At 43.9% G+C, this 6,000-nt stretch overlaps 1 long non-coding RNA gene across 2 annotated transcripts in view; it reads left to right on the top strand.

Moving 5' to 3' along the window:
* The first annotated feature begins 2,986 nt into the window (after positions 1–2,986).
* The window catches only part of LOC123746816 (uncharacterized), a 42,687-nt gene continuing 39,673 nt past the window's right edge, over positions 2,987–6,000 (top strand). Inside the window, exon 1 of one of the 2 annotated variants that reach the window (XR_011226097.1) lies at positions 2,987–3,038. This is a non-coding gene — a long non-coding RNA (uncharacterized lncRNA). The remainder of the gene's footprint in view (positions 3,039–6,000) is intronic. The other variant, XR_011226096.1, reaches the window with a different exon arrangement.

Here is a 6,000-nt window from a genome sequence, read left to right as displayed (position 1 = left end):
CGATTGCTCTTCAGCCAGTTATCTCCTCTTGACAGTAATCCCTCAGCATCAGTATATGCTCCGGGTGAAGGATTGTACCATCGGAGTTATGTAGTACCCATGATTCACTGGCGAGAAATGGACCAACCGGGCTGTGGTGGGTATGTGGGCCTGCGGGCCGCTCCAAGCAACAGCCTGGTGGACCAAACTCTCACAAGTCGAGCCTGGCCTCGGGCCGGGCTTGGGGAGTAGAAGAACTCCCAGAACCCCATCAACCAGGATCAATAGCAGTCTACAGCACCCTGGACGCATTAATAACCACAACAAAGACACAACTAAACACAGTTGTATACACAAAGGCCATAAACAAGTTTTATGCCTAAATGGTTGGAGTGAATGCCCTCTAAGATATAAAAACCTGTGTTCTCAACGCTTATATTCATGTTCTTAAACACATTGACGAGTCCTAGTAACGTGGCTATCTTGAGATGATTTCGGGGCTTTAGTGTCCCCGCGGCCCGGTCCTCGACCAGGCCTCCACCCCTAGGAAGCAGCCCGTGACAGCTGACTAACACCCAGGTACCTATTTTACTGCTAGGTAACAGGGGGCATAGGGTGAAAGGAACTCTGCCAATTGTTTCTCGCCGGCGCCTGGGATCGAACCCAGGATCACAAGTCCAGCGTGCTGTCCGTTCGGCCGACCGGCTCCCCAGATGATGGCTGAAGATATAATGACCAAACCACACACCAGAAAGAAACGACGTACGTTTCGGTCACATAGGGACTTGATAGTGGTACAGGATGGACCGAAACGTTGTCCTTTATATAAATAAATAAATATGTTTATTCAGGTAAGGTACATACATACATACATACATACATACATACATACATACATACATACATACATTCATACATACATACATACATACATACATACATACATACATACATACATACATACAAGTGATGTTACATTAATGGATTGATATATAGATAGAGCTAGTACATACAATGCCTAAAGCCACCATTACGCAATGCGTTTCGGGCACGTTTCTCCATCTTGTGGTGTGGGCATCCTTACCCATAGCTCTGAAGAGTTGAATGTCATCCTTACCCATAGCTCTGAAGAGTTGAATGTCATCCTTACCCATAGCTCTGAAGAGTTGAATGTCATCCTTACCCATAGCTCTGAAGAGTTGAATGTCATCCTTACCCATAGCTCTGAAGAGTTGAACGTGAGTAGGGAGCTCGACAGGGTAACACACATTCAGGTGAACAATGGCTTTTGTAACAAGATTACCACTAACATAAATACCACCTGAACCAATGGTATAATCCCCGACCTTGAACCTAACCTGCAGTGCCTCTCCTGCGGGCTCACCATAGCCCGTGCTACTTGGAACTTTTTGTTCCAGGTAGCGAATCTTAAACAACAATAGCTGCAGCGCCTCCAGTAAGATCATATTATATATCCACAATGCATAGTGAATATGAGAGAGAGAGAGAGAGAGAGAGAGAGAGAGAGAGAGACAGAGACAGAGAGAGAGAGAGAGAGAGAGAGAGAGAGAGAGAGACACAGAGAGAGAGACACAGAGAGAGAGAGACAGAGAGAGAGAGACAGAGAGAGAGAGACAGAGAGAGAGAGACAGAGAGAGACAGAGAGAGAGAGACAGAGAGAGAGACAGAGAGAGAGAGACAGAGAGAGAGAGACAGAGAGAGAGACAGAGAGAGAGACAGAGAGAGAGAGAGACAGAGAGAGAGAGACAGAGAGAGAGACAGAGAGAGAGAGACAGAGAGAGAGAGAGACAGAGAGAGAGAGACAGAGAGAGAGAGACAGAGAGAGAGAGACAGAGAGAGAGAGACAGAGAGAGAGAGACAGAGAGAGAGAGACAGAGACAGAGAGAGAGAGAGAGAGAGAGAGAGAGAGAGAGAGAGAGAGAGAGACAGAGACAGAGACAGAGACAGAGACAGACAGACAGACATACAGACAGACAGACAGACAGACAGACAGACAGACAGACAGACAGACAGACAGACAGACCCAGAGACCGACCGACCGACCGACCTACCTACCTAAAGACCAAGAAGCTAATGACGACATTACTGCCCTAAACTCCATTCCAACTACACTCACCCGAGTTCTTATTGGCCCATCACCTGACATAGTTTCGCATGCAACTGACCTCCCAAACTCATCCCAGAGAATCACAACTTCCTTAACCTATTTTCCTGAGTTTATTTTTTGTTCGAATTTCACTCCAATATTCACACAGAATATTTTAACATTATCAACAACTTTCTCTTATTTAACAAAAGTCTTTTTCTTAATTCTCTGTTTTTTGAAGTTTTTCGTCATATTTTGCCCTTGTGATTGATGCTGGGTAGCCAGGAGTTCCGAGATCTCCTCCATTTATCGATTATTGCTCTACCTCCCTATACAGAATATTAGGAGGGTACCTTGAGGTTACCTTGAGGTGCTTCCGGGGCTTAGCGTCCCCGCGGCCCGGTCGTCGACCAGGCCTCCTGGTTGCTGGACTGATCAACCAGGCTGTTAGACGCGGGTAGATCAGTTTCCATCTATACCTCCCTTTTCATCTATCTCTGAGACAGATGGAAAGGGAGAAGAGGATGATACAAATCAACCTAGACTTACATATCGACACAATACTAAAACTCACAATGACGTGAAATACCAACGATAAAATTTGTTAAAGCAGTGTGTGTGTGTGTGTGTGTGTGTGTGTGTGTGTGTGTGTGTGTGTGTGTGTGTGTGTGTGTGTGTGTTGGGGGGGGGGGGAGGTGGAGATTCGATCCAGGGTCCCGGCGAATGCCAGACGCCACCTTAACCCATTAAGCCACGTCAGGACGAAAGCTATTCCCAGATACCAACATTATGCATTTACATGTGTACGACATTTCTTGTGTATGAAATTTACATGTGTACATGTGTACATTTACATATGTACAAGAAAAGGAAGACTAAAGTGATAACTTTGTGTCTGTCTCTTCCAGGCTTCAGATGACGGTAGAGAGGTCCCAGTGGACGGAGGAACACGGTAAGTAAAGGAGCTGAATTGACAGTAATTGACAGAGAGGAAATGGAAGGGTAAAGCATTTGTAAGTGGTGGGAGAGATCTTGTGGGGGGGAGGAGGGTGTTCAGGGAGGGAACGGAGAGAAAGGAGGGGTCATGAGATGGGTCGAGAGAGGGGGGTAGAAGAGAAAGGATGGGGGGGGGGGGAGGCAGGGGGGGGGGGTCAGAAAGGACCCGGCGGTGCCCGGGTGAGTGTGCTCTCTGTCCCCTCGTTATCCCAACCCTTCCCTCTCCCGCACCCGACCTTTACTCCCCCCCCCCCCCTTCCGCCTTTCCCACCCCCACGACCTCCCCCCCAACTCACGATCCGACCCTTCCCCACTCCCCCCTCCTTCTCATCCCGCCTTCCCCCCCCCCTTTGCTTAACTCCTCTTCCCCTTCATAATATATGTTAAGAGTAATGAAACTATTCTATGGGTTTAAGGAAATAATTTGGTAAAAACTCTTGGGGCATCTCAACCAATATTTCACAATTGTTCAGACTTAAATCAGCGAAAATTGGATGGTTGGGGGGGGGGGGGGATGAATAATTACAAATATTTCTTAAAGGATTTAACTTAGGCCTATCTCGATCAGCCTATGATCATCCTATACCCCGGACCAATTACCCTACAAATTTGGGTATCACTAGCCCCAAGCGTCTGGCCTCCGACTATGGAGAAAGAACCACTGAAAAAAAAAAAAATATATATATATATATATATATATATATATATATATATATATATATATATATATATATATATATATATATATATATATATATATATGCAAACAAGCCTGAATGGTCCCCAGGACTATATGCGACTGAAAACTCAAACAAACTATATAAGTCATATATATATAATATATATATATATATATATATATATATATATATATATATATATATATATATATATATATATATAACGCCGATAAAACTAATTATCATTATTTATAAAATTAACATTAGTGCGACTTGCGACATTATTCAAATTAGAAGAAAATTCGCTGGTATAAAGGCACTGCCTGGCCCCAGCACCAAGAGTGCCTTGAGCGAGCCCCGTGGCACTCTTATATACACTGAACCCTGATAACAACAATTTACTTTGGTGCAGGGGGGGGGGGGATATCGGGCCAATAAACATGAAGTGCAATATCAACACATCCCTAAATCAGCACGTTCAATATTGCATCCACGTGTTCAGTAGGACATTACAGCTTTAAATGTAGCTATGGTGCAACGCAAAATACCCAGAATCTGGGCCAAGAGCTGAAGCTCAACCACGCAGGTAAAATTTTGTGATTACATGTCCATCGAAGGATTAAAGGATCTAACGACTTTTTGTCCTTTTGTGAACAGTCAGTAGTGGTCTAGAGGTTAAAGTACTGGATAAGTTAAGGTGCATGGAACCCTGGCTGTCTGGGTTCGAATCCATCAAGGGGTGAGGAGTTTTCTGTTGTATAATGGCTTGGGGGACCATTAAAGCTTGTTTGCATGTATATATGTCCAGTGCATCACCGTGGCGATCTAGAGAGGAAATGCTCACTGCATCCATGGTTTCTGCCCATCATCTGAGGAGCTGGAGGAACTCTACTACCTGTGACAAGTAGCCTTGTACCCTGTACCCTGCATGTAACCAATATTGTAACCCTTTTTGTGTAATTAAATTGTAAATAAAATTATACACACACACACACACACACACACACACACACACACACACACACACACACACACACACACACACACACACACACTTCAACATACATACAATCGATCATCATCATATACAATACAGCATCAATGCACACAGTAGGACATCAGCATGCATGTACTCACCTAATTGTGCTTGCGAGGGTTGAGCTCTGGCTCTTTGGTCCCGTCCCGTGTTACGACATCAATGCTACCACACCACAAGTCATCAACACACGAGAGACCGTCAACCTAACATACAAGGAGGAATGAGAATATATACCATTGGGCCTCAAACCTCGATGGGAACAATGCCAATAGCATATACAGTGACCGGGACCAAAGAGCCAAAGCTCAACCCCCGCAAGCACAAATAGGTGAGTACATACACACTGAGGGTGTATTAACTAAAACATCAGCATGATAACACATACACACACCTATGTATTAGTGTGTAATGGATTGGAATAGCTGGTTTAAAATTGCCTCGGGTTCAAATTTAATTAGATTTTTTTTTCTCCTATATGCCTTTTAATTCCCAAACATAAATTGTTCATACTATTTTTTTTTTGTAAAGTGAATTGAATTTTCATTAAAAGTGATAACAATATACAATTAATTACATAGGCTGATAGCGTTTACAAAGTAAGATAAAACACATGGCAGATGGAATTTACAACTTGTGGATTCATTGTAAATGACTTGATTTACAACTCGTTGTTTACTTGCTGGTTGTTAATGGTTTTTGAACGTTTAATTAACATTATCACGGCGCTAATGGCATTACGATTCCCTGATATGAGGAGAGCCAATAGATATCCCTCGATAAGAAAGATTCCATTAGTTATCCCATTAATAGGAAGGATGTTCTGATATCTTATGATAAGAGGGGATATATCTTTAGAAATCCCTAGATGACAACGACGTCATTATAGAACTCCTAGAGTAGGAAAAAATGACATTAAATGTTCCTAGTATAAAGGATACACTATCCTGATAGTGTGGTTTGGCTGACTAGGATAGATTGTCTATTGACAGACTAAGCTCTCAATAGACATCCTCTCTACTCATCAATAGAGGGTGACGCAATTGACTTCCCCCTTTCCCCCAGTGCTGACGAGTCCTCCCCCTTCCCCTCCCCCAGTGCTGACGAGTCCCCCTCCCCCAGTGCTGACAAGTCGCCTTACTGGAGCGGTCATACATGCCCTTGATTAAGTAGTGTCAGTCACAGGAATGGTCCGCCTGGCT

The sequence above is a fragment of the Procambarus clarkii genome, chromosome 93, assembly GCF_040958095.1.
Source record: "Procambarus clarkii isolate CNS0578487 chromosome 93, FALCON_Pclarkii_2.0, whole genome shotgun sequence".
NCBI classification, from domain to species: Eukaryota; Metazoa; Arthropoda; class Malacostraca; order Decapoda; family Cambaridae; genus Procambarus; species Procambarus clarkii.
The sequence above is the reverse complement of the archived record's forward strand: the minus strand, read 5'-3'. Positions and strand labels throughout refer to the sequence as shown.